Genomic DNA, 11,595 nt, shown 5'->3' with positions numbered 1-11,595 from the left:
AGGGGTTGAGGGGGAATTTGCTTCCCTGATAATCATGTGACTAAGTTTTAAGCAAATTTATCATTTGGTTGAAGCAGAGCATTGCTATTTCCTCTATGGAAATGGAAACACTAAATCATACATTTTTCTCACATACCATATTTTGAAAGGTCTGCATTCTTTCACGTCTCAGGCTCAAACATTCCCACAGCTAAAGCTGAATATGAAAGTTTTCAACTCTTAACGCACTCTCGCCTCCAGCAACCCAAAAGACACCCCAGTTCTACTTGCAGCCTTGTTCATCCAATATAAATAACTCAGGCTGCTCACTGGAGATTTATATCTTAACGTACGTGCTTCATTGTTGGCCTTGGCAGACATGTCCAGGTTTAGAGTGAAAGACAGCAAAACTTGACAAACCTTAAATCCCAGTGTTGCAGAATTCTATTAGGTAACAGATGTAAAAGGTAATTAGCTGACAACTCAACCATCACACGCTTCATTAGGAGCCTTATTCCTATCAGATGCATTCTCTCCCCGATTTTATCTTCAGGACAATGAAGGCTATTGTTTACCTTGAACTGGCAAAAAGCAAGGCAAGCTCATGAAGCCTGTATTCCTCTCTAAATTCAGCGCTGTGCGTACCCATTTGGGATTTCCAGCTGTAACCTGGCCTGGGAATGCTGGATCCACGTTATTTGGTGGAAAAAAATCTCAAGAAATTTCCTCACCAGCCTGTCTCTGCAAGTAGGAGTTAATCCGATCCTTGGTGGCAGGAGAAACCTGTTCAAGCATCACCATGCAGTGCAGAATAAAGAGATGTACACACACAGATCCCAACACCATGCTAGTTTCCTCTTTAATCCCACACAGTCAAACCCAGAATTTCGCTGCCCCTGCTTGTGTTTGCACATTGTGCATCTTGGTCACGTGCAGCACAGCTCAGCGCTTCAGGAGAAAATACTCAAAGCAAGTGTAAGCAGATGAAATGGCTTTTAACACTAAAATGGTTTGGTGAATTCTGTGTCTTTTTTACATCAGTCAAAACAAGTTTCCTCTGGAAACCTCTGGCAAAAAAACCCAAAAAATATTTTCTAGGATTTGCAGCCTCCCTCTCCCTCTGTAAGTTATTTATTGGTAGTTCAAACCCTCTCCAGCTGTCACACTCCACCTTCTCAGCCCCTGCCATGTCTCTCTCTCCTGCATAATTTTTATGATCGTCTAGATGACCAGCCATAGTTACAGTCCATTTATAAACAGCTCATGATTAATAATTGCATCTTTTGAAAGCATTGTGCACTGATTTATTCATCTAACAGATTATTGCAGCAGAGGAACCCAATTAAAGCACAAAATACTATATATATAAATATATATATATATATGTCTGATGAAATACAGGAAGTTTTAAAGATAAAATTACACACACAGTGTTCTTCCTTCTCTGCATTAAGGCACCAAATTTTTGTAAATATTGGCATGGCCCCGAAAAGAGGGAAGCCATCAAGAGCATCTCCAGGGGCACAGCCTGAGCAGCAATGTCAGCAGACAAATCAAAGGTTTTGCTCAGCCTTTGATGAGGACAAACATTTACAATCAAGGCAGTCCATTAGTACAGATAGGAGTACACTCTGGGGATACGGCTAAGGCTCTGAGATCACAGCAGGCTCTGAGGTCACAGCAGGCTCTGAGATCACAGCAGGCTCTGAGGTCACAGCAGGGCTCTGAGGTCACAGAAGGCTGAGGTCACAGAAGGCTCTGAGGTCACAGAGGTCTCAGAGCCCCGTGGTTGCACAGCACCACAACGACCCAGCAGTTGGTCCTTGACCACAACTGCAGTGGCAGCATCGGCGGCGGCAGCAGCGGTGCTGACATTTGGAACAGTGCTATCAGGACAGTGGTTGCAGCAAGAGCGGCAGGACTGACACAGAGCGAGGCACCATGGCCCTTGCTCTGCGCCTGCTCCTCCTGCTCCTCCTGGCTGTGGCCCTGCCTGCCAGGACTGCCCAGGCTGCTCCATGGCGAGTGCAGGGAGCAGGTGAGCCGGTGGCCTGGATCCCCATTCCCGGGACAGCGCTCCCTTCTCCCCGGGAAGCCTTGGGGATGGTTTTCCGCAGGGCTTTAGGGAGGGTTTCCTCTGGGAGGGAGAGAGCCCCAGGGGCCCTGGGCTGCTCCAGCCGCCCCTGCAGGGATGTTGCACAGGGCCTGCAAAGAGTGTGCAGAGTGAGCAGAGCCAGCCCAGAGCTCCCCAGGCCCCTGGGCAGCTTTGGCCCTGTCCATGGACATCTGCCTCCCACAGCCTTCCCCGACCCCCTGGCAGTGCCCAGTTCCCTAAGGCAGAGGGGGATCCCAGCACACATGGAAATGGTTCTCATCTGTGCTTCCTTCTAGATTGGGATCGTCCCTTGCATGATCTGGATGCCCTGTTGTATGACAGCTTGAAACTCTTAAAGGATATTGAAGGCAAGTTCTCAATATCACATCCCTGAGGAAATAATCCCTGACAGCGTGGCAAGAGCTCACCCATATGCCATTTCCCTTAACATGATCTCAAGGCTGAAAAGTTCTGGAAACCCTGCCCTGGTCCCTTCTGGAGCCCTGAGTGATCCCCAGGATGGCTGTCAGTGGGAGGAAGGAGCATTTAGCTGTCACTGCTCTTCCCGTGTGCAGTGCCAGGGTGTCCTTCTGTGTGCTCTGTGCAGCCACGGAGAAGAGCAGAGAGGGAAGGGGCCTGGCCCAGGGCTGTGCCCCGGGGCTGTGCCTTGTGCTACTCCTTTGCTAGCCCCAGGGAGCCTGAGGATCTCCTATGGGAGCTCCACGGAAGCCCTTCTGTCCTGCCTTTCTTTGCAGTCAAGCCTGTGGTTGAAGGTGATCTGGATTACGAACCCACGTTCAGGATGGAGCCTCGGGAAGATGCTGAGGGTAGGTCAAGGCCTTTTCCCCATGGGAGAGCTGCCAGCTCAGAGCCCACAGCTCGGCCAGGGGCCATCGCTGCAGGTGCCAGGACAGAGCCGTGCCCGTGTGTGCCCTTGCCCTGCACGATCCCCTCACCGCTCCTGCGCCTCAGTGCTGCCCGTGCACATCAGCAGAGGTGACAGAAGCTTCTCTGAATGTTGAGTTACAGATGTGTCTGCAGGGAGGAATTCTCCAGCTCCTTTGGTGGATACTGTACACAAGCCCAGCTCCCATGGCAGGGGTGAGTAGTGTGTCCCTGCTGACCCCACAGGCTGAGCACTGGCTTTGTGGGATCCATTCCTGGCAAATGGAACTGTTTTCCTCTAAGGTCCTCCAAGAGGGAAGAACAAAGCCACAGGACTGAAGGAATTGCTTGAGTCAAGGAAAAGCATGAAAGAAATGGTGGAGGAACTGCACAAAGGGCATGGTGAGTGCATGTCCCTGAGCCTTCTCCTGAGGCTCAGCAGCCGGGACCTTTCTCTGCACATTTGGACACGCCGGGCCCGGCACAGCGGGAAGGGATCCATGGCAGCCTGGCTGCCCCACTGCTGCTTTCCCACCCTGCAGGGCTGTTTCCCAGCCTGGCCTGGCTGCAGCTTCTCCCCAGGCTCTGCAGGAAGGCATTTGGCATCAGCTGACAGGGAGCCCAGACTGCCCCATGGGCCATGCACACCCTGAGAGCCCCTGCAGTTTCCCTGTGTCCCAGCAGCCCAAGTGGGGCACCTCTTTGGAGGAAGGAGGGCTCTGGCCCAGCCCCCAGAGTTTCTGCCTTTTCCTGATGCTTATCACTGTCTCTGACAAGCATTGCCTCCTATGGATGCTCACACCCCCATGGCAAATGTTTCCATCCAATCCAGCTGTGCTTCTTCTTTTCTCAAAGTGATGGACCAAAAGTCTGAGAGGAAGGAGGAACGTCTCGGAGGACGCAGCGGCTTGGTGGCAGGGTCTGCTCCAGAAAGGAAGGAGATGCCAGACACAGTCACAGTCACAGACGCAGACAAAGCCAGAGCAGGTAATTGCTGTGCCAGGCTCAGCCCTCTCTGGGGCTGTGTGGCAGCAGCTCTTCCCCCAGCTCCCAGCCTTGCAGGGCCCGGCAGCAGCCAAAGCTGGAGGCACCTCGGCTTCGAGGCCTGCGGAGCTCGCTGACGGCCCCTGGGAAACGGGACTGGTGGCCCGAGGTGCCTCCCGCTGCAGCTGCTCCTGGAGCTGGCCCTGAGCGCCCAGAGGCCCAGGGCACAGGAGCAGCCCCGAGCGGGAGCCCTGCTGCGAGCCCAGGGCCAGAGGCAGCCCTGGCTCCCGGCTGGGCAGGGGCTGCACTGGGTCCTGACAGGGCCTGACTCCGTCCCCTCAGGCTGGCAGAGCTGTCCCAGGGCAGGGAGGGTCGGGGGTGGCAGCGGCTGCTCAGGGATGGCTTTGGCCCGTGTCCCTCAAAGGAGCAACTGCCCAAAGAGCTGCGCTGCCCCCGGGCTCTCCTCACGGCCCTCTGGGCTTTGTTGGGGGGCACAGCCTGTGCCCAGGGGCGGCAAGGTGCCTGCAGGGCCCAGCTCTGGGGGAAACTGAGAACGTCCTGGCTGTGTCCACCGTGCTGCCAGCTCAGCAGTGGAGCACAGTCTGGGCTCACGCTCCCCATTGCTCCCACAGATGCAGCCGGCACCACAGCGCGTGTTCCCCATTCCCAGAAGGGCATTGGAAATGGTCTCTGTCAGGGAACACTGTGCTGGCTTGCATTGATGGTAGACCTGCTTTGTTTGGTGCTCTTTGTCATGTTGTGCTGTGTTGGAATCTTGTATTTCTGGAAATGGTGAGTATTTCTGTTCATCTTTCCCCTAAGCAGCTTCTTTGGAAAGTCTACTGTAGGCAGGAAACATTCCCAGTGAGGCTGCTGTGGAGTTGTGGATAGTCAGTGGCTGTCCAAATAACTCTGCTGAGGGTTCTGCTGCTGCCCAGTGCTTTAACTGGGCTCTTAATTACTGGGCCTTGTCCTGGGGAGCCCGCTGGGGCTGCAGCCAGTGCTGGCTCCCACGGAGGCTGCCTGGCCAAGAGCAGCCCCAGCAGCAGCAGCGGGCAGAGGCAAAGCGAGGTGGGGAGGAGAAAGAGCGGGCACCAGCTTGGCCTGGCAAGGCAGAGGTGCTCTGGGACCCGCTCCTGGCCAGGGACCCTGCCCAGAGCCATCCCCTGCTTGCCAGGGCCTCGAGGGGCAGCTGTGCAGCGGGGCCAAGGTGTGCCAGCAGCTCCGGCCGTGCTGGGGAGCCGTGCCAGCTCTGCGCCCTGCTGTGCAGGAGGGACCCTGTGTGCCACCTCAGCTGGGGCCTCAGACACTCCTCTCTCCACAGTGCCCCTGCTGCAGCTCCACATGACCAGCCAAGGGCTTCGGCTGGAGAGACGTGTCATCCTGGATCCTCAAGACAGTCTTCAACGTCCCTGCCACAGCTGACTTACCCGTTTGTTGTTGTGGAGGTGCAGCCACCAAATAGAACAGGACCCTGGGTCCCTGAAGCTTGTGACGATAGTGTCAGCCCCGGAGTGAAGGTCAGCCCCTCCTAGACAGGATGGGCTTGAGCAAAACCTGTGGGCTTCAGCTCTGGTGCCTGTGTGGTACCACAGGCACTGGCAGAGCTCCTTGTTTGGGCAGAGCCAGGGCTGGGCAGGCTGCAGCCAGTGCCTGAGACCATCCACTATGTTCATTTTTTGTTTTTCAAGATTTCCAAATATTTTTCATAGAAAGAATTCCCTAAATATTTGTTCCGTTTCCCCATAATAGTTATATGTTTTTCAAAGTAGTTTTAGGGTTCTGGGCAACTTAGCCTATTTTTACACTTCTAAAATAAAAAATTAAAATTGCATTTGATTGGTAATCTTTATTCTAGGAAGAACTAAGACACCCCAAGACACCCAGCCTGCTGGAGAGGCTCTTTTCCCACTGGAGATTTGTACCTAGTCACAACCAAATCACCTAAAACCTTTTCCCAGATATTTTCTGGGATTTCTGACAAAGCTCACCTCTTAGTCCTCAGAGGCAAACTTTGAGCACTGTGGGAGACTCCTGCTGTGCAGAAGGGTTCCTGTGTGCCAGCTGCAGCTGCAGCCATGGCCACCTCCTCTCCCAGCTGATGTCCCTCTGCATCTTTACAACTATGGCCAAACACCTCAGTCTGGGACACCTGTACCAGACATTTCACATCTCCATACCCGACGTCCCTGTCACAGCAGCATTAGCAGCTCCTTGCTGTGCAGGTGCTGCCACCACCCTGTGTCGCTGGAGCCACTGGCCCTGAGCTATGTCCCCGTATGAAGGTGGGGCCCTCCTGTCGGGACAAGGCTTGGCCGAGCATTCTGTTCCAATAAAGATCTGGAGTTGTCACCCCAGTGATCGCGTGCTACCCCCAGCAAAGCTCACAGGGCACCAGCTCCATGTTCGAGAGCAGCCGTGGATGCCCACGGTGTGGGCAGGCAGGAGCCAGGCAGGGGCTGCTGTGACCAGCGGCGGGGCCCCGAGGGGCTGGGGGAGCCCATGCTGAGCATCCCTGGGCTGAGGGCACATTTCCTTCAGTGGGATCACCTGGGCCTGCACCTCCTCCAGTGGCAGGGCCCCAAGAAGAGGGAAGCCATCAAGAGCATCTCCAGGGGCACAGCCTGAGCAGCAATGTCAGCAGGCAAATCAAATGTTTTGCTCAGCCATGGCCCTTTGATGGAAAAAAACATTAAAATCAAGGCAGTCCATTAGTATAGTTGTGGGTATATTCTGAGGGTACAGCTAAGGCTCTGAGGTCACAGCAGATCTGACATCACAGCAGGCTCTGCAGTCACAGCAGGGCTCTGCGGTCACAGAAGGCTGAGATCACAGCAGGCTCTGAGGTCACAGAGGTCTCAGAGCCCCGTGGCTGCAGAGCACCACAACGACCCAGCAGTTGGTCCTTGACCACAACTGCAGTGGCAGCATCGGCGGCGGCAGCAGCGGTGCTGACATTTGGGACAGTGCTATCAGGACAGTGGTTGCAGCAAGAGCGGCAGGACTGACACAGAGCGAGGCACCATGGCCCTTGCTCTGCGCCTGCTCCTCCTGCTCCTCCTGGCTGTGGCCCTGCCTGCCAGGACTGCCCAGGCTGCTCCATGGCGAGCGCAGGGAGCAGGTGAGCCGGTGGCCTGGATCCCCTTTCCCGGGACAGCGCTCCCTTCTCCCCGGGAAGCCTTGGGGATGGTTTTCCGCAGGGCTTTAGGGAGGGTTTCCTCTGGGAGGGAGAGAGCCCCAGGGGCCCTGGGCTGCTCCAGCCACCCCTGCAGGGATGTTGCACAGGGCCTGCAAAGAGTGTGCAGAGTGAGCAGAGCCAGCCCAGAGCTCCCCAGGCCCCTGGGCAGCTTTGGCCCTGTCCATGGACATCTGCCTCCCACGGCCTTACCCGACGCCCTGTCAGTGCCCAGTTCCCTATGGCAGAGGGGGATCCCAGCACACATGGAAATGGTTCTCATCTGTGCTTCCTTCTAGATTGGGATCGTCCCTTGCATGATCTGGATGCCCTGTTGGATGACAGCTTGAAACTGTTAAAGGATGTTGAAGGCAAGTTCTCAATATCGCACTCCTGAGGAAATAATCCCTGTCAGTTTAGGAAGAGCTCACCCATATGCCATTACCCTTAACATGATCTCAAGGCTGAAGGGTTCTGGAAACCCTGCCCTGCTCCCTTCTGGAGCCCTGAGTGGTCCCCAGGATGGCTGTCAGTGGGAGGAAGGAGCATTTAGCTGTCACTGCTCTTCCCGTGTGCAGTGCCAGGGTGTCCTTCCATGTGCTCTGTGCAGCCACAGAGAAGAGCAGAGAGGGAAGGGGCCTGGCCCAGGGCTGTGCCCCGGGGCTGTGCCTTGTGCTGCTCCTTTGCCAGCCCCAGGGAGCCTGAGGATCTCCTACAGGAGCTCCATGGGATCTCTTCTGTCCTGCCTTTCCTTGCAGTCAAGCCTGTGGTTGAAGGTGATCTGGCTTCCCAGCCCATGTCCAAGACAGTGACTCTGGAAGATGCTGAGGGTAGGTCAAGGCCTTTTCCCCAGGAGAGCTGCCAGCTCAGAGCCCACAGCTCGGCCAGGGGCCATCGCTGCAGGTGCCAGGACAGAGCCATGCCCATATGTGCCCTCACCCTGCACGATCCCCTCACCTCTCCTGCGCCTCAGTGCTGCCCGTGCGCATCAGCAGAGGTGACAGAAGCTTCTCTGAATGTTGAGTTACAGATGTGTCTGCAGGGAGGAATTCTCCAGCTCCTTTGGTGGATATTGTAGAGAAGCCCAGCTCCCATGGCAGGGGTGAGTAGTGTGTCCCTGCTGACCCCACAGGCTGAGCACTGGGTCTGTGGGATCCACTCCTGGTAAAATGCAAATACTTTGCATTAAGGTCCTCTGACAAGGAAGAAGAAACCCACAGGACAGAAGGAATTGCTTGAGTCAAAGAACAGCATGAAAGAAATCGTGGAGGAACTGCACAAAGGGCATGGTGAGTGCATGTCCCTGAGCCTTCTCCTGAGGCTCAGCAGCCGGGGGCCTTTCTCTGCACATCTGGACACGCCGTGCCCGGCACAGCGGGAAGGGATCCATGGCAGCCTGGCTGCCCCGCTGCTGCTTTCCCACCCTGCAGGGCTGTTTCCCAGCCTGGCCTGGCTGCAGCTTCTCCCCAGGCTCTGCAGGAAGGCATTTGGCATCAGCTGACAGGGAGCCCAAACTGCCCCATGGGCCATGCACACCCTGAGAGCCCCTGCACTTTCCCTGTGTCCCAGCAGCCCAAGTGGGGCACCTCTTTGGACGAGGGAGGGCTCTGGTCCACCCCAAGAATGTAGGTGTTTTCTTGATCCTTATAAATGTGTTTGATGGTTCCATCTGATCCAAGTCTCTCTTTCTCCAGGAATGAAAGAAGAAACTGTGGTGACAACCGACTTTTCCAGAGGAAGTAGTGGTGCAATGCCAGCCTCTGCTGCAGGAAGGGAGGCCATGCCAGGCACAGTCACTGGAGGTAATTGCTGTGCCTCTGGCCCTGGGCACTGTTGAGGCTTGAGCTGGCATCTCTGCAGCTTGGCAGTGCGGGCACAGGCCAGACAAGAGTGGCACAGCCCAGAGGAATTATCCCCAGCAGGCTCAGGGCACTCGGGTACTGAGCAGTCCTGCTGGGCTCCCTCCGTGGGAGACACGGCCCGAAACCTGGGAGGGCTGCAAGGGGTGCCCATGGTGGGGAAAGGGCAGAGGGGCAGAGCAAGGCTCCAGAGTGTCCTGAGAGCACCTGGCTGTGTCCCTTTGGGCTGAGGGAGCTGTCCCAGGGGAAAGGGGGATGCAGAGAGACAGGGAAGCTGGAAGGGAACGAGGGATGGTTGTGGCGCTGCCTGCTGCAGTTTTCCCCAGGGCTTCAAGGAGGGTGCCTGGTGTACCAGTGAGAGAGCCCCAGGGGCCCTGGGCTGCTCCAGCCACCCCTGCAGGGATGTTGCACAGGGCCTGCAAAGAGTGGGGAGAGTGAGCAGAGCCAGCCCAGAGCTCCCCAGGCCCCTGGGCAGCTTTGGCCCTGTCCATGGACATCGGCCTCCCACGGCCTTCCCCGACCCCCTGGCAGTGCCCAGTTCCCTAAGGCAGAGGGGGATCCCAGCACACATGGAAATGGTTCTCATCTGTGCTCCCTTCTAGACTGGGATCGCAGCTTGCATTTTCTGGACACCATGGTGAATGGCATCATGAAACTCTTGCAGGATGCTGAAGGCAAGTTCTCAGTGTGCCTTTCCTGTCAGAATAATCCCTGTCAGTGTGGCAAGAGCTCACCTATGTGCCATTTCCCTTACCATGATCTCAAGACTAAAGGGTTCCAGAAACCTTGCCCTGCTCCCTTCTGGATCCCTAACTGATCCCCAGGATGGCTGTCAGTGGGAGGAAGGAGCATTTAGCTGTCACTGCTCTTCCCATGTGCAGTGCCAGGGTGTCCTTCCGTGTGCTCTGTGCAGCCAGGGAGAAGAGCAGAGAGGGAAGGGGCCTGGCCCAGGGCTGTGCCCCAGGGCTGTGCCTTGTGCTGCTCCTTTGCCAGCCCCAGGGAGCCTGAGGATCTCCTACAGGAGCTCCATGGGATCTCTTCTGTCCTGCCTTTCTTTGCAGCCAAGCCTGTGGGTGAAGGAGATCTGGATTCCCAGCCCACGTTCAGGATGGAGCCTCTGGGAGATGCTGAGGGTAGGTCAAGGCCTTTCCCCCTGGCAGAGCTGCCAGCTCCGAGCCCACAGCACGGCCAGGGGGCATCGCTGCAGGTGCCAGGACAGAGCCATGCCCGTGTGTGCCCTCGCCCTGCACGATCCCCTCACCGCTCCTGCGCCTCAGTGCTGCCCGTGCACATCAGCAGAGGTGACAGAAGCTTCTGTGCCTGTTGAGTTACAGATGTGTCTGCAGGGAGGAATTCTCCATCTCCTTTGCTGGTTGCTGCACACAAGCCCAGCTCCCGTCGAAGGGGTGAGTAGTGTGTCCCTGCTGACCCCACAGGCTGAGCACTGGCTTTGTGGGATCCATTCCTGGGAAATGGAAACTCTTTGCTCTAAGGTCCTCCGACAGGAAAATACAGGGCTACAGGATTGAAGAAAGCCCAGGAGACATCTGAAGCCCTGCAACAAACGTGGAAAGAAATACTTCAGAGACAACCAGGTGTGTGCATGTCCCTGAGCCTTCTCCTGAGGCTCAGCAGCCGGGGCCTTTCTCTGCACATCTGGACACGCCGTGCCCAGCACAGCAGGAAGGGATCCATGGCAGCCTGGCTGCCCCGCTGCTGCTTTCCCACCCTGCAGGGCTGTTTCCCAGCCTGGCCTGGCTGCAGCTTCTCCCCAGGCTCTGCAGGAAGGCATTTGGCATTAGCTGACAGGGAGCCCAAACTGCCCCACGGGCCATGCACACCCTGAGAGCCCCTGCACTTTCCCTGTGTCCCAGCAGCCCAAGTGGGGCACCTCTTTGGACGAGGGAGGGCTCTGGCCCAGCCCCCAGAGTTTCTGCCTTTTCCTGATGCTTATCAATGTCTCTGACAAGCATTACCTCCTGTGGATGCCCACTCCCCCATGGCAAATGTTTCCATCTAATCCAGCTGTGCCTCTTCCTTTCTCAAAGTGATGGACCAAAAGTCTGTGCAGAAGGAGGAACTTCCTGGAGGAAGCAGCGGCTCAGTGGCAGCCTCTGCTGCAGAAAGGAAGGAGATGGCAGACACAAACACAGTCACAGATGCAGACAAAGCCAGAGCAGGTAATTGCTGTGCCAGGCTCAGCCCTCTCTGGGGCTGTGTGGCAGCAGCTCTTCCCCCAGCTCCCAGCCTTGCAGGGCCCCGCAGCAGCCAAAGCTGGAGGCACCTCGGCTTCGAGGCCTGCGGAGCTGGCTGACGGCCCCTGGGAAACGGGACTGGTGGCCCGAGGTGCCTCCCGCTGCAGCTGCTCCCGGAGCTGGCCCTGAGCGCCCAGAGGCCCAAGGCACAGGAGCAGGCCCGAGCGGGAGCCCTGCCGCGAGCCCAGGGCCAGAGCCAGCCCTGGCTCCCGGCTGGGCAGGGGCTGCACTGGGTCCTGACAGGGCCTGACTCCGTCCCCTCGGGCTGGCGGAGCTGTCCCGCCAGGGGGACAGGTGAAATGAGGGAAAGTTTTGGCTCAGCCTGCTGGAGATTTTCTCGGTGCTTTAGGGAGGGAGGGTTTC

Source organism: Hirundo rustica, chromosome 12 (genome assembly GCF_015227805.2).
Source record: "Hirundo rustica isolate bHirRus1 chromosome 12, bHirRus1.pri.v3, whole genome shotgun sequence".
NCBI lineage: Eukaryota > Metazoa > Chordata > Aves > Passeriformes > Hirundinidae > Hirundo > Hirundo rustica.
This window is presented reverse-complemented; position numbering follows the sequence as displayed.